The sequence below is a fragment of the Pelophylax lessonae genome, assembly GCF_965119305.1.
Source record: "Pelophylax lessonae genome assembly, chromosome: 4".
NCBI lineage: Eukaryota > Metazoa > Chordata > Amphibia > Anura > Ranidae > Pelophylax > Pelophylax lessonae.
In genome coordinates, this window is record NC_138771.1 from 258,847,766 (window position 1) to 258,869,418 (window position 21,653).

Consider the following 21,653-nt stretch of genomic DNA (forward strand, 5'->3'; position numbering starts at 1 on the left):
GCATAGTTTGCATATTTGACTGTGAGATACACCCGTGCAATACTGTTGTTGTTTTGTTCCGCTATTCAATAAACCTTTCTAGGGCAAGATCATAAATTACAGAAATATGAGGAGACCGTCAAATAGGGGCCGTGGCCTGGGTCGTGGTGCTGCTGGTAGAGCTCCTGTTGCAAGGAGAGGACGTGGTCGATCTGTGCCAGCTACACGCACAAGTGAAACACCTTCCTCAAGTATGAATAGGCGACAGAACCTGCATCAGTATTTGGTAGGGCATCATACTCCTCTAGAAGTGATGAGGCCAGAAGAAGTAGAGGCGATCGTAGATTGGTTTGCTGCTAACAGTGCCTCCAGTTCCTTCACATTGTCTCCCACCCAGTCTACTGCAGAAAGGTCAGAGTTGGCACCTGCAGCCGATGTCCAACCGTCTTTCACCTCACCCCCTTGCAAATCAGGCAAGCAGTCTGAGCCCCAAGCCATACAGCAGTCTCTTCTTCTTTTTGAGGACTCTGTCAGCAGGGTTTCCCAGGGCCATCCACCTAGCCCTACCCCAGAAGTGGAAGAGATTGAGTGCAGCGATGCCCAACCACTTATTTCTCAAGGTGAGTACATGCAAGGACCATCGCAGCACGTCTCCGATGATGACGAAACGCAGGTGCCAACTGCTGCGGCGTTCAGAATTGTGGAGACCGACAAGGAGGGCAGGGGTGAAGACTGGGTGGAAGATGATGTGGAGGACGATGAGGTCCTCGACCCCACATGGAATGAAGGTCATGCAGGTGACCTGAGTAGTTTGGAGGAAGAGGCGGTGGTCGCACAGAGCCACCAGCACAGCAGAAGAGGGAGCAGGGTGCAGAAGCAGAGCGGCCGTGCCCTAGACACTACGCCTGCTACTGCCCAACGCAGCAAGGGAACGAGCGCACCAAAGCCAGCTCAAAGGAGTTCTCTAGCATGGAAGTTCTTTAGAAAATGTGCTGATGACAGGACATGAGTGGTTTGCACCCTGTGCCATCAGAGCCTGAAGCGAGGCATAAACCTTCTCAACCTGAGCACAACCAGCATGATCAGGCATCTAAGTGCAAAGCACAAGCTGCAGTGGAGTAGACACCTTCAAAACCAAGAAATGTCTCTGGCTCATCCTGCTTCCTCTTCTGCTGAAGTCTCGGCCGCTCCATCCACATCTGTAGTGATACCGGCACCTGCCACCCCGCAAACAGACGATCTGTCAGCAACACCACCACCTGGGTCACCAACCATCTCCACAATGTCCCATGGAAGCGTTCAGCTTTCCATCTCCCAAACACTTGAGAGGAAGAGGAAGTACCCCCCTACCCACCCGCGATCCCTGGCCCTGAATGCCAGCATTTCAAAATTCTTGGCCTTTGAAATGCTGTCATTCCGTCTGGTGGAGACGCACAGTTTTAAAAACCTTATGTCGGTGGCTGTCCCACAGTACGTCGTGCCCAGCCGCCACTACTTTTCCAGGCAAGCCATCCCTTCCCTGCACAACCAAGTGGGGGAAAAAAATCAGGTGTGCACTGCGCAACGCCATCTGTGGCAAGGTCCACCTAACTACCGATACGTGGACCAGTAAGCACGGTCAGGGGCGTTATATCTCCCTAACGGCACACTGGGTAAATGCAGTGGCAGATGGGCCTGAGGCGGATAGCAATTTGGCGCATGTACTTCCACCACCAAGGATTGCAGGGCGCTTCAGTTTGCCTCCTGTTCCTAACTCCTCCTACTCCGCTTCCTCATCCTCTACCGCCTCCTCATCCGGTCAGCATAACACCTTCACCACCAACTTCAGCACGGCCAGGGGTAAACGACAGCAGGCAGTTTTAAAACTTGCCTGTTTGGGGGAAAAACCACACACCGCGCAGGAGTTGTGGAGGAGCATGGAACAGCAGACAAATGAGTGGTTGCTGCCAGCGAGCCTCAAGCCCGGCCTGGTGGTGTGTGATAACGGGCGAAATCTCATAGCAGCTCTGGGCCTAGCCGGTTTGACGCACATCCCTTGCCTGGCGCATGTGCTGAATTTGGTGGGGCAGAGGATCCTTAAAAACTACCCCAATTTGTCAGAGCTTCTGCAGAAAGTGCGGGCCGTCTGTGCGCACTTTCGGCGTTCTCACCCTGCTGCTGCTCGCCTGTCAGCGCTGCAGCGTAACTTCAGCCTTCCCGTTCACCGCCTCATATGTGACGTGCCCACAAGGTGGAACTCCACCTTGCACATGCTGGAAAGACTGTGCGAGCAGCAGCAGGCCATAGTGGAGTTTCAGCTGCAGCACGCACGCGTGAGTCGCTCTGCCGAACAGCACCACTTCACCACCAATAACTGGGCCTCCATGCGAGACCTGTGTGCCTTGTTGCGCTGTTTTGAGTACTCCACCAACATGGCCAGTGCCAATGACGCCGTTCTCAGCTTAACTATCCCACTTCTATGCCTCCTTGAAAAAACAATTTGGGCGATGATGGAAGAGGATGTGGCACAGGATGAGGAGGAGGAGGAGGATGAAGAGGTAACCTTTTCAAGGCTTTCAGGGCAGTCATTCGCAAGGGGCTTTGAGGGTGGGTTCCTGCACACACAAACGCCAGGGACACAATTGTCCAGAAGGGGCACAGTTCTGGAGGATGAGGAGGATGAGGAGATGGAGGAGGAGATGGAACCATGTTCACAGCAGGGTGGCACCCAGGCCAGCTCATGGCCATCACTGGTGCGTGGCTGGGGGGTTACAGAGGACACAGACGATACACCTCCCACAGAGGACAGCCTTTCGTTGCCTCTGGGCAGCCTGGCACACATGAGCGATTACATGCTGCAGTGTCTCCACAACGACCGCCGAGTTGCCCACATTCTAACTTGTGCTGATTACTGGGTGGCCACGCTGCTGGATCCCCATTACAAGGACAACGTACCGTCCTTAATTCACTCACTGGAGCGCGATCGCAAGATGCGCGAGTACAAGCGCACGCTGGTAGACGCGATGCTGCTGGCATTCCCACCTGACAGCGGGGCCAGAGTGGAAGCACAAGGCAGAGGAGGAGGAGGAAGAGGTCGCCAACACAACCAGGGCACCGCCAGCACCTCAGAAGGCAGGGTTAGCATGGCCGAAATGTGGAAAAGCTTTGTCAGCACGCCACAGCAAACAGCAGCACCAGCAGCTCATATGGAACGTCTTAGCAAGAGGCAGCATTTCACCAACATGGTGGAGCAGTATGTGTGCACACGCCTACATGTAGTGAATGACGGGTCTGTCCCCTTCAACTTCTGGGTCTCCAAATTGGGCACATGGCCTGAGCTTGCCCTTTACGCCTTGGAGGTTCTGGCGTGCCCTGCAGCCAGTGTATTATCTGAACGGGTATTTAGCACGGCTGGGGGCGTTATCACAGACAAGCGCAGCCGCCTGTCCAGAGACAATGTGGACAAGCTCACGTTCATTAAAATGAACCAGGCATGGATCCCTCTGGACTTTTCCGTACCTTGTGCAGAATAGCGTTCGATACAGACCTTACCCAGCCATTGTTCTATTTTTGCTCTTTCTCACTCTTTTGGGGTGTACCCTCATTTAAAATTTCTGAAAAAAAGCAGTGTTGGCTACCTCGTCCTCCTCAGGGCCAGATTAACATAGGGGCTATTGGAGCTGCAGCTCCAGGCCCCTACCTTAATATAGGCCCCGGGTTGGCCATATTCACTGTTACCGCTCTTCTGTCACTTGTAAACACAGAAGTCTGGCTTCTATGCTCGCTTCCCCAGGCAGCTCCCTCAGAACCTCCCCACACAGCACGAAGGCCGGACAAGGAGGGACAGTTGCCGATGCATGGATGTGTTTATGGGCTTCAGAGACAGCATCCCATGTTGAATTAGGAATGCATGGCTGCACCCTTCCTCCTCTGGGTGCATGCCAAGCCACGGCCCTTAAGGCCCTTCAAAATCCTCAGCACCAAGCCCATGATGCTCTTAATCCGGCCCTGGTCCTCCTCCACCGCCGCTTCCACCTACACCACCCATAGGTGTGTGCAGCCTATTGCATTAGGGTGTGCACCCCAAAGTTTAAATACACATGCATGTGTTTGCCTACATGTACATGGCCCCGATACATCACTCTCCCTGCTGGCAAAGTGAAATAGAGCAGAGCAGGTCCGAGGGAGATCTTTCCCATCTCCTCCCTGGCAAACAGAGCGATAATGCTAATGTGCCCTAGGTGATTAGGGTGTGCCCAGGTACACCCGGCACACCCTGTGCACACGCCTATTACACCGCCACATCCACATCCACCACCACCTCAACCTCCCTCCTACTCCATATGGGCCTCGTCCTTCAGAGATGAAGAACATTGTTTTATTTTTCTGTTTTTTTTTTGTTGTTTTAAGTTATTTCCCTATCCACATTTGTTTGCAGAGCACTTGCCATGCTCTTAACTACGTTTTGCTGTCATTTGCAGCACTCTAGCCCTTTCCATTGGTGTTTTAGAGCCATTTTAGTGCCTGAAAGTTCGGGTCCCCATTGACTTCAATGGGGTTCGGTGTCCGGGAAAAGTTCGGCAAAAGACACGGACCCGGACTTTTTTTTCAAGTTCGGCCGAACCCGCCGAACACGGACATCCAGGTGTCTGCTCAACTCTACTCAGGAGGCAGAAATGAATGGCCTAGGCTGGAAAAAAGGCACTGTTGTTGTCACGGAACCATGAACCAGACTTACAACAACAGATAAGTGAAAATAAGAAAGCTTTATTGAAAAACAAGCTATAAAGCAAAAGTCCAAACGGATGGCGAAACCGATGCAGAGTCTTTGCGAAGCCAGGGGTCAGGAACCAGCAGGGTAGTCAGACGAAGCCAGGATCAGGAACCAGCAGGGTAGTCAGACGAAGCCAGGATCAGGAACCAGCAGGGTAGTCAGACGAAGCCAGGAACAGGAACCAGAAGCAGCAGCAGTCTTAGAAGCATGTGAACACAGGAGGACCAAGCAGGGAACTGAAGCCACAGACCTCCTATATATATGAGCTAGGCATCCAGCTCCTCCCAGTGGGAAGGAGGAGCCGCAGGGTGGGAGGCTACAAGAAACCCAGAAACCAAGATGGCCGCCAGCACATGTCAAACGAAGGAGAACAGCAAGAAGGTAAGACCATGACAGTACCTCCCCCTCAAAGGCCCCTCCTCCGCGGAGTAAAGAACGGTTTCTGAGGGAAGCGTGCGTGGAAGGCTCGGAGCAAGGCAGGAGCATGGACATCTGCGGAGGGAATCCAGGAACGCTCCTCTGGACCATAACCACGCCAATGAACCAAAAACTGCACCCGACCGCGGACCAGGCGTGAGTCCAGGATATTGCTCACCTCATACTCCTCACGATTGCCCACTCGGACCGGACGAGGCCGAGGAACCGAGGAAGTGAAACGATTACACACCAGTGGCTTCAACAGGGAGACATGAAACACGTTGGAGATCCGCATGCCAGGAGGAAGCGCAAGGGCATAGGCTACCGGGTTTACCCTGCGAAGCACTGGGAAGGGACCAACAAAGCGAGGCGCCAGCTTGGGAGTGGGCACTCGAAGGTTGAGGTTGCGGGTGGACAACCATACACGGTCTCCGGCCTGGTAGGAAGGAGCAGGCGCTCGTCTGCGATCAGCCTGGAGTCTCTGGCGCTGCGCAGAGACCTCAAGGGACCTCTGGATCTGTACCCAAGAAGCACGTAGGACGGAAAGGTGATCCTCCACAGCCGGAATATCCTGGGGAGAGAATACCTCCGGTAACACGGCAGGTTGGAACCCATAGTTGGCCATGAAGGGAGACGTCCCAGAGGAAGAGTTCACCGCCGTGTTCCTGGCAAACTCAGCCCAAGGCAGGAGGTCAACCCAATTGTCTTGGTGATCGGAGACATAGCAACGAAGGAATTGCTCCAAGGCCTGATTGGATCGTTCTGCGGCCCCATTGGACTGAGGGTGGTAGGCCGAGGAGAAGGAGAGATGAATCCCCAACTGGGAGCAAAAGGCGCGCCAGAACCTGGACACAAACTGACTCCCCCGATCCGACACAATCTCCTTGGGCAAACCGTGCAACCGGAAGACCTCCCTGGCAAAAATCGTGGCCAACTCCTGTGCAGAGGGTAACTTCTTGAGAGGAACACAGTGGCACATTTTGGAAAACCGATCCACAATCATGAGAATGACCGTATGGCCTCGGGATGCAGGGAGGTCCACAATGAAATCCATCCCCAGGTGTGACCATGGGCGCTCCCCGGTGGCTAAGGGTTGCAGAAGGCCCAACGGAAGGTGCCGAGGAGACTTACTCTGGGCACAAACGGAGCATGCCGCTACATATGCGGCGATGTCGGAACGTAGGGAAGGCCACCAGAACAGACGTGAAACAGCCCAGGACAGCTGATTCTTTCCAGGATGCCCCGTGGTCTTGGAGTTATGGTAGGTTCGCAACAACCGAGTGCGCAATTCCTCAGGCACAAAACATCTGCCGTTGGGTCTCCCAGAGGGAGCACCAGATTGAGCCGCCAAAATCTGCTCACCCAGGGGAGAGGTCAGGCTGGTGCGAATGGCGGCCAGGATCTGATTCGGAGGTATGACCGAAGTCGGAATGCCGTGATAAGGCATCCGCCCTGATGTTCTTGGAACCGGGTAGGTAGGAGACCACGTAATTAAAACGTGACAAGAACAGAGCCCATCTGGCCTGACGTGGAGTCAATCTCTTGGCCTCAGAGAGGTAGGTCAGATTCTTGTGGTCCGTCAGGATGAGGACCGGAACCACCGAACCCTCGAGCAAGTGCCTCCATTCTTTAAGAGCCTGCACGATGGCCAATAACTCCCTGTCACCAATCTGGTAGTTGCACTCCGCGGAAGACAGTTTCCGGGAGTAAAACCCACAAGGAAGCAGAGGACCCTCTGGTGTTCTACGCTGAGACAGAAGGGCGCCTACTCCCGTCTCAGACGCGTCCACCTCGAGGACAAAGGGCAACCCAGGGTTGGGATGCGACAGAATCGGAGCCGACACAAAGGCGGACTTTAGAGCCTCAAAAGCTCGGATGGCCTCGGGCGGCCAGACCTGGGAATTACTGCCCTTCCTGGTCAGATCCGTGAGAGGCTTGGCTAGCATGGAAAAGTCCCTGATGAACTTCCGATAATAATTGGCGAAGCCCAAAAAGCGCTGCAGGGAGCGAAGACCACTGGGCTGAGGCCACTGTAAGACAGCCGAAACCTTCTCAGGATCCATGGAGAACCCCTCAGCGGAAATGATGTAACCTAAGAAGGTTACCTGGGATCGGTGAAATTCGCATTTCTCAAGCTTACCGAACAGCTTGTTCTCTCGTAACCGTTGCAACACTCGTTTGACATCCAGAATGTGGGTCTCCATGGACTCAGAATATACCAAGATGTCATCCAAATAGACCACCACACACTGCTGCAACAGGTCACGGAAAACATCGTTGATGAATTCCTGAAAGACTGCGGGCGCATTGCACAGCCCAAAGGGCATAACCAAGGATTCATAATGACCGGTCCTGGTGTTAAACGCGGTCTTCCACTCATCGCCCGCCTTGATCCTTACGAGGTTATATGCCGCCCTCAGGTCGAGTTTGGTAAAGACCGTGGCCCCTTTAAGGCGATCGAACAGCTCGGAAATCAAGGGTATCGGGTAAGCGTTCTTGATCGTGATGCGATTGAGACCCCTGTAATCGATGCAAGGCCTCAACTCACCGCCCTTCTTTTTCACAAAGAAAAATCCAGCCCCTGCCGGGGGCGAGGATTTGCGAATGTGTCCGCGTGAAAGCGCCTCCCTCACGTACTCCTCCATGGCCTCATTCTCCGCTACCGACAGTGGATAGACTTTGCCACGAGGAGGAACGGCACCAGATTGTAACTCGATGGCACAATCGTATGGGCGGTGCGGAGGTAGGGCAACCGCGCGCACCTTATCGAATACATCCCGGTATTCCTCGTATTCAGGGGGCAACAGAGAGTCCGAGGAAGTACACAGCAACTTGACAGGCCCATGGATGCAACTAGCCCCACACTGCGGTGACCACGAGAGGATCTCGGCCGATCTCCAATCGAAAATCGGATTATGCTTCTGGAGCCAGGGGTACCCCAAGACCACCGAGTAGTGTGGAGACGAAATAACCTGGAAGCAGACTGACTCTCTGTGGACGGCACCAATGGCTAACCCCACTGGAAGGGTCTCATGAGTCACGTGTGGCGGCAGAAGGGGTCTGCCGTCTATCGCCTCAAGAGCCAGAGGAGAACCTCGAGCCTGCAGAGGAATGGAATTGGCGGCAGCGAACACACTATCAATGAACAAACCACCAGCACCAGAGTCCACCAACGCCTGGGTCGTCACCGAGCCCCCGACCCAGGAGAGGACAACAGTGATCAGTGGTTTGTCAACACGGGAAACCGGGGACGAGGAGACTCCACCCAAGATCTGCCCCCGACAGGATCTCAGGTGCGAGCGTTTCCCGGACGGTTCGGACATGCCAACCGAAAATGCCCACCGAGACCACAGTACATGCATCGGCCCTCGCGTCTCCGGAGTACCCTCTCCCCCTCAGACAGGCGAGCAAACCCCAGCTGCATGGGTTCACCCCCAGACAAGTCATCCCCAGGAGGCGTGGGAGGAGAGGGAGGCACGGGTGGGACAACAAAGGTAGGCGCCAGTCTGTTAGGAGGCCTCCGCAGACTCTCCTTAAAGGAAGGTCTCTCCCTGAGTCTGGTGTCAATCAAAATCAGGAAAGAAATAAGAGACTCGAGCTCCACTGGTAGGTCCTTAGCTGCAACCTCATCCTTCAAGGCATCCGAGAGACCATGAGAGAAAGCAGCGACCAGAGCCTCATTATTCCAGCCCACCTCTGCTGCCAGGGTACGAAACTCAATGGCGTATTCAGCTACGGATCGTGAACCCTGTCTGATGGACATAAGGAGCTTCGCAGCAGAGGCAGCACGAGCCGGCACATCGAATACCTTCCGAAGAGAAGCAACAAAACCGGAAAACTCGGCAACCACCGGATTGTTGTTCTCCCATAAAGGGCTGGCCCAGGCCAAAGCCTTGTCCGAGAGCAGCGAGATTAAGAAGCCCACCTTTGATCTCTCAGGAGGAAAGGCATGTGGCAGCAACTCGAAATAAATGCCCACCTGGTTAAGGAAACCTCGGTACTGAGTTGGCTCTCCCCCAAAGCGCTGTGGAAGGGGGGCAGAACCGGACATACCCCGAAACACCGCAGGCGCAACAACAGGTGTCGGGGTAGACTCTGGCGCAACAACCGGAGCGGCAGTAGGAGCGGGCCCAGGAGCGACAACCGACCCATCGGCAACGGGAGCAAAATGAGCCGTGCGTTCAAGCAGGGTTTGCAACGCCACGGCGAACTGACCCAACAGGTGATCCTGCTGATCAAGTCTGGCTACCAGCGAGGGTAGTGAGGATGGCCCTGTACCGTCAGAATTCATGGCCTGTGGTACCGTGCGTTCAAGCAGGGTTTGCAACGCCACGGCGAACTGACCCAACAGGTGATCCTGCTGATCAAGTCTGGCAACCAGCGTGGGTAGCGAGGATGGCCCTGTACCGTCAGAATTCATGGCTTGGTCCTAATGTCACGGAACCATGAACCAGACGTACAACAACAGATAAGTGAAAATAAGAAAGCTTTATTGAAAAACAAGCTATAAAGCAAAAGTCCAAACGGATGGCGAAACCGATGCAGAGTCTTTGCGAAGCCAGGGGTCAGGAACCAGCAGGGTAGTCAGACGAAGCCAGGATCAGGAACCAGCAGGGTAGTCAGACGAAGCCAGGATCAGGAACCAGCAGGGTAGTCAGACGAAGCCAGGAACAGGAACCAGAAGCAGCAGCAGTCTTAGAAGCATGTGAACACAGGAGGACCAAGCAGGGAACTGAAGCCACAGACCTCCTATATATATGAGCTAGGCATCCAGCTCCTCCCAGTGGGAAGGAGGAGCCGCAGGGTGGGAGGCTACAAGAAACCCAGAAACCAAGATGGCCGCCAGCACATGTCAAACGAAGGAGAACAGCAAGAAGGTAAGACCATGACAGTTGTATTGCAGCACAAAAAGGTTCAAATTGTAATGACCCCCTCCCCTTTTTTTGTTTCTCCCTTCCTCCTGTGGTGCATGGGCTCCGAGACGGAATATATGGCTTATACCTAAAACTGCAATTCTGTACCCCTACCCATATCTGAGTGCATCCATCCATAATATCATTGTCCCCAGCATTATGTATCTTATGTTCTGTTTGGGGTTGGGGGGTCAGAGTGTCTACTGCACTCGTGTTTATATGGTGCACATGGTTATTTATTTATTTTTTTATATACTTTTATTTTATATTCTTCTTATACCCTCTATGATACATTTGTACCTCTTATGTATTTGTCCACTCTCTTTTGTTATTAAAAATATGAAAAAGTTGAGATTGAACACAAATTGTAATGAAATTCTTTCCAATTTTTTTAAGAGAGAGAGTGAAGACCAAATATACAACAGGTTGCTGTACTGAGAGAAGTTCTCCTTTAAGTGTTAGGCTAAATAGGAAAGGGGTAGAACCCCATGTGCGGTTTTTATTGCCAACCGTGTCCGCTCTAGGTAGATTCCACCTCTATATTTGTCCTGACCACCACTTTCACTGGCCAGAAAGTGAGTGGAAATTTGTATCCTATAGTTCATCAGAAATGAACATTCATCCGCTTATCTCCTCTATGAAGAATGAACACAGAAGTAATCAGCTCTAATCACTTCTGTGTTCAGAGCTGTCAATCTCTAACCTTCCTGGCCTGGGAAGAAGCTGGTTGTGCATTATGTGTCAGCTTTAAAAGGGTGCAGAGGTTGCATTAGGGGACTAATAGACCGCTGATGTCTCCCGAATAAGACCCTGTCATGTGCACTATGCTATTACATAAGGAGCTTATTGCTGCACTTGCCAAAGAGAGAGCAATAATTTGAGAGTCATCATACATGGTTAATTCAAAACTGATGAACTGTACTGTACAGTGTTGCCTAAGGAAAATGTGGGGTGTTCATAGTTTTTAGACATTCCACTGGCAAATGCAATTTTGAAACTTGACATGATTGGTACATATTTACTTGACACCACCTCACATTCTATATATAACTGACATTTTGTATATTGTGTTTGTGTGCACTCATTTAATTTGAGTGAATTTCTAACCAAAAATGTGTGTTTGCTATACCTTTGCGCTAATATTGTGTGTATTTTACTATTTGCTTGGTGTTCAGCTATAATATAACCATAAATATACAAAAATGTAATAGTGCTGTTATTGTTTACATTCTAAACAGAAACCATGGTGCAAAATACATAGCAATTTCCTTCTGCATGGTACAGCTGTTTCTCTTGTATTTGCCCATGTCTAATATAACCTTACAATATTCCCATCAAGAATTAGTGTCAACTATTCAAAAGATGAAATAACATGTTTCCACTGCTTGCCACAGGCTCATATTGATCCAAATGTATCAAACTATTTTATAAAACCATTTCAGCATTTCTTTCCAGTACTCCATATGTTCTCGAGCTGATACTGAGTGATAAATTATACTTGGGGTTCAGCTATATTGATGTACGAATGCTGTGCAAATAAATCAAATGCTCTCTTTTTGCCTATTGCTGCACTTTTTAAGGTATGCTGCCCACTAGTCTAACTGATTGGGTAAATACCTGAGGCCATGCATCACTGTCAATACTCACATATACACATGCAAGTATGCATAAATACATACACATTTTATGTACCTATTACAGTGTGTACAGATGGATAGAGGAAAGATTAAAGGGTTAATGAACATAATGGCGTTGATAAAAAAAATAAAAAGTAAAAATAGCTGCATTGTTGATTATATAATTGTTTCCACTGCAGAAACTTGCCCAGAATCAATAACCGAAAAATTGCTTCAGCAAAACAACGAGTAAATAAAATAAAGCCAACTTGTGTTAAGAATAGTAAGCGCTTGTAATACTTCTGCATGAAAAATCAAGCTGTGTCTATGGAATGGCATGGATTTAAATGCAAGCAGAACAATGACTATGATATTTCAAGTTGCAGACGGGAATATTTATTATCAATCTAAAAACAGTTTGTTAGCAGTTTAATTAATTTATTGTATAAATCTACACCAAATTGATGCATATGGGGCATGTTTCTATGGCTTTTAAGTACCCATTAGTGATGAGTGTTTTTTGGGTGAATGAACATCAATACAGTCAGATTGCAATCACACCTTCATTTTTCATAGTGTTGGAACTAACTGGGTGCTGAAAGAATTTACATTACTAGATGATGCTGCAATGCCATTAAAAGAGCAGAGCTGCTTAGTTTTAACTAGAAGGGTTGCACTACATTTACTCTTTTTTACAGTCACACTACAAGTCACTGCAGTTTATCCACACATTAGTGCCCATTTATGCTTTCAGTATGTGTTTTGGCCCATTGATTTGGTGATTTGGGATGCCATTCACAACAAATCACAATGTACTGAAACATGTAAAGTGTGTTGCAGTAACCTGCAGGTTAACATGCATGTTACTGCAATGCATCTCAAATACAAAATGTAAATGGGCCCTTAAGCTCTATACAGTATTTTGAACTTTGTTATATCTGTTTGATTAGTGCAAACTACACCGGTTGATCCTGACAGAATTCTTGTGAGCATAACATCCTGTGCCATAGGCTCCTGCTACATTGCTATCAGTTAGCATTGCTCCAGTTATTTCTGTGAAATAATGTTTTGGAACCCCATATTAAGGAGAAGAGGAGATGGGGAGGTGCCCCTAAGTCCTAACATACTTCTTGTCCAAGGTTGATGATTTCTTCTATAGATGCTGGAAGGTTAGCATTGTCACCCAAGGACAAGAAGTGTGTTACTGGACATATAACCAGGTGAAAAAAAAAAAAAATGAAAAAAGCTGAAAAAGAAAATGAAAGCAGCCACCACGTCTAAAGACTGGTAAGCAGTAATATATTGTGCTTCTGCTCTTGAGTTTCAATTAATCACATGATCTCCATTAGCAGATGCATGCTTTAAGCAGCTAAAGAGGCTTGCCTGGAACTATAGGATTAGCATGCCACATGGCTCATTCACACCTTTGTTGATTATGAAGAACCGAGCAATGCTCATTAATGCTTCTATTATGATGTGTTTTTGAATATTGAAAATGCATCAGTGATCTTTGTTAACCTCCCTGGCAGTATGATTGTTTCTGATTTTAGGTGCTGAAAGCGGTACCATTATTTTGCATGTAATTCTTAAGAATGAGCAGCACAAACTAACTATTTACATAAGGTTTTTTTTTAGTGTGCGTTCTTCTTTATAACATCTCGGGTATGATAAAGTTTGAAACACAAAATCATAAATTATAATATAATAAATAACTATAAATAAGTTAAAGTAAATATATATATATATATAGATATATAATACACACGTATATATATCTATATCTCTATATATATATATATATATAAATATCTATATATAAATATCTATATATATATATATATATATATATATATATATATATATATATATATATATATAAAACTGCAGGCAAGGGCACTGGGGAGCAAGCTAATGTCAATTTATTTTTTTTAGTAATGTAATCCAATGGTATTACAATATATCAGTGTGTTTGTGTGTTTTACTATTTGAATTTGCCACCAGTTCCACCCCCCTGCGACACAACGCTCGCAGGAGATGAAAGCCGAAGCACACAGCATCAGACAGAAGATCTGGCCGCCGTACACTGCCAGAATACATCACAGGATCCCGGGGACAAGGTAAGTAACCTTTTCCAGGATCCAGCGACTTTTCCCTGGCGTTACCCCGAGTGTGGCTCGGGGTTACCGCTAATGGCACTGAAATTCCACCCCAAGCCACACTCGGGAATATCGCCAAGGAGATTAAGTGAGCCCATGAATGTGTTGTTTTTCTACGAGGAAGTGCTTAAAGGAGAAGTAGAGCCAAAGCATGTTTGGCTGTACTTCTGTGGATTACAGGAGTGCAGTTTAAAGAAGCACGCTGTCAGCTGACGTCACAGAGCCAGTCCAGTCTGGGGTAAGATCCCGAAAATATGTCAGGATCTGCCCACAACCCTTGACTGGAACCTGGCTCAGCCTCTCAGTGAGTCCCTGAGAGCCTGAGCCAGCCGTCCTGCTCCCTCCATAGCCTAGCGTCCCAGTGAGCAGAGGACTGACAGTCACCAGCGCTTTGCTCACTGAGAACCAAGACATCAGCGGTGTTTGATCGCTCGGTTCTCGGGTCTTAGAGTCCAGTGAGGGACAGATGCTGCATTTACTTAGGTAAGTATGATTCTTGAAAAAAAAATGCTGAACTTCTCTTTTAAAGGGGACGTGATGTAGAGGAAATTATCTATTCTGAAGAGTGTTTAGGTTGTGGTGTGTTAGCAGGCATATTTGTAAGTTCTCTGCAAGAAGGATTCATATCCTTTGATCTCTTTGACACTTGGCTTGGTCTTGCTCAGCTTTTCTGACACAAAATGCTTTGTGGTTGATTCACTAGGAGTTAAATAACGGCAAAAAAAATGCGGTAAAATAACACTTGCGGTAAATCAGTTGTGAAGGTTCAATTGACTAGGAATTTAACGTTAAATAACGTATGGGGTAATTTATCACACATCAGTATTTAAGGGTTGTTTAAGGACATTTCCATGAGGCTGTGCCGGTTTAGGAGATATTAATTGTACCTACAGGTAAGCCTTATTATAGGCTTACCTGTAGTTAAAAGTGTCAAAAAGTGGGATACTACCGCTTTAAGTGTGCTTTGCTTTTTATTTACTAATTGTTGTTAAACTGCAGCCCAATCTTCAGCATCAGGATCAGCTCCTTGGTCAGCCGAAACTTCAATAGAGCCTCACCCTCTGTGAAGTCGTCCAGGAGGGTCCTCCTTGGAAAATGTTACGGAGCCATATTCACCACCCTCCTCCTCCTTCTCTGACGCCTTCTGAGCAAGTTAAATATTGCATTCAAAAAGCTCCATAGTGTTTCTGCTGCTAAGCACTAACTCTCTCAACTCCCAATCTCTCCAACAGGAAATACCGCACTGGTTACCGCCACCAAAAGGGTGGTGTTAAATACTGTACCTTTTTTTAGTTTCTGTTTGTGAATTAGACTAAACAGCTAAGCCCGCAATTTTTTGCGATGTTTACCGACAATTTTTTTTTTTTTTTTTTTTAATGAATTGGACTTTTTTTAACTACTTCTGGATCAGAAGATTTTCCCCCTTAATGACCAGGCCAATTTTTGTGATTCGGCACTGCGTTATTTTAATGGACAATTGCACAGTCATGCGATGCTGTACCCAAATAAAATGTATATCCTTTTTTTCCCACAATATAGCTTTCTTTTGGTGGTATTTGATCACCTGTGAGGTTTTTATTTTTTGCGCTATAAACAAAAAAAGAGCAACAATTCTGAAAAAAAAAAAAAATCTATATTTTTCACTTTCTGCTTTATACCATTCCCACACCAAAATTTTTTTAGAAAATCTAATTTTTTCATCATTTTAGACCAATTTGTATTCTGCTACATATTTTTGGTAAAAAAAAAATCTAAATAAGCCTATTTTGATTGGTTTGCGCAAAAGTTATTGCGTCTACAATCTATGGGAAATATTTGTATTTTTATTTGTTTATTTTTACTAGTAATGGCGGCGATCTGCGATTTTCAGTGTGACTGCCACATTGCGGCGGACAAATCGGACCCCTAATTTACATTTTTGACACTTTTGGGGGAACCAGTGACATTACTACAGTAATCAGTGCTAAAAATATGCACTGTTACTGTAATAATGACATTGGCTGGGAAGGGGTTAACCCAGGGGCGAGCAAAGGGTTAAGTGTGAGCCTAGGGGGGGGGGGGGGTTCTAACAGTGGGGGGGATGGGTTCATGAAATCAATACAGAGACCTGTGTTCCTAAGTAGGAGGGACACAGGAACTCTGCATTGATAACAAAGAGAACAACGGTCTGCTGTGTTTACAACAGCAGACCTCTGTTCTCTCTTCAAGGGGAGCGATCGTGGGTGGCCGGCGGCAATCGTGGCTGCCGGACCCTTTGATCGGCTTCCCCGCTGGCGAGCAGTTATAGCGATTTGTGGGAACCTGCCGCCGTATAACTGCGGTGGCTGGTCGGCAAGTGGTTAACACATGCAAAATATATATTAGGCAAATGAGTAGCAATACCCTTATCGTATGTGCTAACATTTTCTGAATCAACCCTTTTTCACTGGAAATAATGCTCAATGCCTCTCCTCCTGCCTGACATTGTTAGTATTGTTGGCTGGTTGATGCTTTTGACTGAACATAGAAGCAAGTTGTGTTCCCACACAGCTGCTCTGTACAAACAGGAAGGGGCGTGAGCTGCTCTGTCATAGTTCTCTATTATATCCCAGTGCATTCTGGGATATAAGAACCTCCACTGTCTCTCCCCCAGCACCCAGCTAACACCTTATAAATGTGTCACTAACAAGCCATAAATGCTATAGGTGAGGTTAGGTGTGGTTACAGAGAACTACCTTTGAAATTAATGGAGCTGGCTAAAAAGTGTTGAAGCCTCATAAAAGTGACATGCTGCTTACATTTTTACTCAATACAACACAACACAATACAATACAATACCACGGCTCCTGTGTGAACAGCAGTGTCTAGTGCCCCTTGTATTATTTATGACATGCAGTGAATAGCAGATATGAGGCTTTAAAAACACTGCCTAAATGCCGCTTAAACACAGGGTATTGACACATGTCTGAACAAGTCTTCAGGGGATCATTTACACCATAATGTGTGCACATTAGCATGCTAATCCACATTTTTCTTGTGCATTGACCTGTGTTGCCTTAAAACAATCCACAATGTACCTCAATTCACAAAATAGCTCCTGCATTATTAAGCACACCACAACACACAGAACATTCACATCTGTAATGTGCAGTTTTTGTTTTTTTACTATATACAGTATGTGCCCTGGGGTGCCATTAGAAATAAACAGCAACGCATCACCCACATACAGAGCATTACAGTACATTGCATTATCGCATCTACCTTGGTGCAAATGAGCCCATGATGAAAAACTCCACAGAAAAATACATGTGGATGGTGCTTCTAATACAATGCTGAGATTGTACAGGGACTAATAAGGAAAGCACACCATCTCAAACACCAAGTCAGCGTGAGAAAAGACAGATAAGCAAACATAAGTTTGTGCAGAGAATGGTATACATTTGCAATAAGGTTGCAAAAAAAAAGGCATAATTTGAAAGAACGTGTAAAATAAAGCAATTATATACCAAAAATAAATACTTTTGTGATGTGTTAAAACAAATTATTTACATAAATACCAGCATGTTATCATTAGTTAATTATTCAATCTTAAAGTTCTGAGTTTTAATTTAAAAAAAAATTGTCCCAGGGGAAATTATTTATTTAGATATGAGACAAAGCGCTTTTTGGTATAAGGCTTGATTAATCTGTGCACACAATTATCAATAATTGAGCCATCATATGGATTGGACCAATGTGAAAAAAATAAAAATAAAATTCTTCCTACTAGAGAGCAAAGTTGGCAGTGCTGGTGACGGGAAAGGTATATCTTCAGTTAACAAGCAAGTTGTATTTACAATTTTTTATTCCAGTGCCTTTAAACAAGGTCATAAAATTGGATTTTTGACTTACCGTAAAATCCTTTTCTCTTAAGCTCATTGACAGACACAGTCCTCTTTGATTAATATCAGTAGGGTTATACTGCCCCCTACAGGAGTAGGACACTAGGCAGGAAAAACGTTCTGGCCACACCTTAGGGGCAGTCCCAGAGGGTATATCCTCTCTCTCCCTGCTACAGGATGTCAGTTATGTCACAAAGCAGTGTCAGAGAATTTAATCCAACCCAACTCGAAATAGAGGGGCGGGTACTGTGTCTATCAATGAGCTTAAGAGAAAAGGATTTTACGGTAAGTCAAAAATCCAATTTTCTCTGTCGCTCATTGACAGACGCAGTCCTCTTTGATTAATATCAGTAGGGACGTCCCAAAGCAGTGCCACAAATGAGGGGTGGGATAACGGAAATCAAAATCCAATCCAGAAGGCCCAACCGGTGCCAACCAGAAGTCTTAAAGGCTCATCAGACAAAAGGATGAGACTCAACTGAAAACTTACATCCTGTAGCAGGGAGAGAGAGGATATACCCTCTGGGACTGCCCCTAAGGTGTGGCCAGAACGTTTTTCCTGCCTAGTGTCCGACTCCTGTAGGGGGCAGTATAACCCTACTGATATTAATCAAAGAGGACTGCGTCTGTCAATGAGCGACAGAGAAAATAGAATTTCTAGGCATCAACTCAAACAAATATGAAGTGAAAAAATAAACACATAACAGGTAACATCTCTTACTTAACCCCATTCCCACCTCCTTTTAAGAACTTCTAAATGATGGGAGGCACAGGCGGGCATTCGGGTCATGTGACTGTTGTAATTGGCTGCCACAGCGATCACATGATCAGAAAGCTCCTGATTGCAAGTATACATCGGGAGCTTTCCAGTCCCTGCCTGTGACTGTGCTGGGAGCATGCAGGGCGTGCGCTCTCAGCATAGTTTTGTATTTACATAGGGCCACACATATGTGGCCTCTCAGCATTAAAGCCCACCCACCGAGAGGCTGCATATATGCATGCGGCCAGTGGGAAGAGGTTAACCAAGGTCTTAGGATCTCTAGGCATCAACTTGCTCAAGTATGGTAAAAACTAGGGATCGACCGATTATCTGCAAAACTGGTATATCGGGGGCTGATATGCACTTTCCCACGATATATCGGAATCGGCCCCTGAGGTTACCGATATTGCTGATATATCGGGAAAGTGTTTTTACCAGCTAGAGGCATCACCCCGCTACCGGTGTCCATAGCCGACGGTCGGCTGTCTTGTAATGACAATCAATGTGGCTGAGAAGCCACTCGGCTGTCATTACAAGGAGCAGGAGGGGACGTCTCCCTCCTCCAGCTGCCTTCCGCGGCTCGCCCGGGTCTCCCATCCCACCGGGAGACCCGGGCAACCAGCCTGCACTGCCGCCGAAGAGAAGACCAGATCAAAGCCGCATTCGGCTCTGATCGGGTCTCCATGCTAAAAACCCGGTAGTGATGTCATGATGTCACTTCCGGGTACTCGGCGCCAAATTAAAAAAAAATGACAGCATTCAAAACAGCCAAACTTGGCGTTTTGAATGCTTTTAGGTGCAGAGGAGGGGTTTGGGGTCTTTTAGACTCCCAGATACCTCCACAAGAGTACCTGTCAAAAAAAAACAAAAACATTTTAATGTACAAAAATATCGGCGCATATCGGCCGATACCGATATGCATTGGCCAAAATATTGGTATCGCCAACTAAAAACCGATACCGGTCGATCATCACTAGTAAAAACAGCAGCACAAAAGAGATTCCATCTATCTTTACATCTATACAATGTAAAGAGAAGAAATAAGTAACTGGCAAAAGTAGTCATTTATCACATTTGCACATACTGGAATGTTTTCTAAACAGTGTGTACTCCTGTGGATTCAACATGTTTATAAGGTAATTACATGGAAGGTTCATTTTGGGTTGACAATTACAGCAATTTTGCCATTGGGTTTCTATCTCTTTTCAGCATATATGTTTTGTATATCTGAAATATTCTGCAACTTAACATAACATGTAAAAGTTTTCAAATATTTTCCTCAAAAAAATGTATTGTATCTTATTTTATTATCCATGGACAGCTGGTTAAGATGGATTGTCCAGACATTAAGATGTCTGGACTACCAGATGCCAAGTGTGTATGTGTGTGTGTGTGTGTGGAGGGGGGGGGGGCATTTGAATAGCTGAAAGTTTTACTTAGCGTTCCTTCTGAACTGCTAATTTTCTAAGCCCATTCTGGATAGTAAGCATAGGGTCCTGCAAAGAATCCACATTCCTATTGTTTGTATTTTAGATTTGGTTTTAATGGTAAAGTGGAACTGGTAACAGTGTACTGCATCCACAAACCAAAAACACCATCAAAGTCATTTTTAATATTCAAAACAAACTTACTCATCCATTCATTCATGTCTCCGTGCTTTATTTTGTTGAGAAACCACTTAGAAAAACACCCCCTAGCATTTCTGGCTGTGGCTATCATAAGTAAGGGCAGATGATTATTGTAGTTTTTGCTTCTTGGGATCTATTTGCCCTTAGCTCAGGCATGCAGGCAGGGGGTGTGCTTAGCTGAGAAAACACCTCCTCCCCTCCTGAACACTCCTGGCATTTATGACATCATTAACCTAAACCTGGAAACCAGGAAGTAACTGAAGAAATGTAAAAAAAAAAAAGTTTAAAACAAGTAAATATAATATACTTCCCTATAAATGTACTAATGCTAGCCACATAAGGATTAAACATAGTCAATGTTAACTGAAAGCATGACGTTCTGCTTAATTACAAATAATGTATTACCACTTGGTAATGATGACCAGGACAAGTCAAACAATCAGTTACAAAATGTTTTTTTTTTTTTCCATAAACAAATTTTTATTTTGTTAAAAGCAAGATATAACAAGAAATGTATACAGTACAATAAATTGGAAGATAATGAACCCACATAATATCAAGATACATAATAGCGTGAACACTTATGAGATTACGTGGTTACAGACACAAGAAGGCATAATCAAAAACATATAAGGTGGAAGCACTCTATTGAAAAAAGGAGGAAGCTTCAAGTATTCTGGCAGAGAGGTGTGTTAAGAAAAATTTTGGGGATTAGTGTCCATCTGATAAGGTGGGTGTTCTTGTTTGTTGTACGGTAGGTAAGTTTTGATGGGCAAATTCTATTGCGGGCAGAGGGAGTTACAAAATGTTTTATGGCAAGTGGAAAGGAAAGATATTCTTGGGTAATCTGTATACTACTTTTAATAAAAAAAAAAATATTTACTTCTCAAAAACTTGAGTACCAGCCTATAATATTCCTCTAGTGCCATTTTTTAATTTCTAGCATTATGATACTTTGACTGACAATTACTATTTCATGCAACACTGTATGCAAATTAACTTTATATATTTATATATATATATTTTTTACAGGAAGAGCTTTCATTTGATGACACTTAACCACCTTCCACCCAGCCTATAGTAATACATCGGCAGGGAGGAGGAAATCCAATTCTGGGTGGATGTCATATGACATCTTCCCAGTCACATACCTCATTCCTGCCCTAGAAAGCGAGCAGCGGTGTGATCTGTGACCTGCTGTGTCCATCCGATGTAGCCAAACACAGATCATTGTACCAGGCCACTGTGCCCAGGTACCATGTGATTGCTGTGACCAATCACAACGATCACATGTCAGCTGAAAACCAGCACTAGCTTGTCATTTATAGCCATTGTGTTCTATTGTGATGTCTGTGATTGTCACAGAGCCAATCAGAGTGGACCTGTTGTGAAATGTGATAGCTGTGACCAATCACAGCTATCATAATAGTAGACAATGGCACATGAATGGATGCCATTCACAAAAAAAAATGTTTGCTTATACAGTGATCATCACAGTAGTAAGCAATCATAGTGTAAAAAAATCCTAAACACCTCACTTGAGCAGTACAGTATTTTTTTAATTGTATTTT

The 21,653-nt window shown here is 46.2% G+C and overlaps 1 protein-coding gene across 1 annotated transcript in view; it reads right to left on the minus strand.

Moving 5' to 3' along the window:
- The window catches only part of TRHDE (thyrotropin releasing hormone degrading enzyme), a 1,069,075-nt gene that overhangs the window by 753,909 nt on the left and 293,513 nt on the right, over nucleotides 1-21,653 (minus strand). The gene's annotated exons all lie outside the window — the stretch shown is intronic.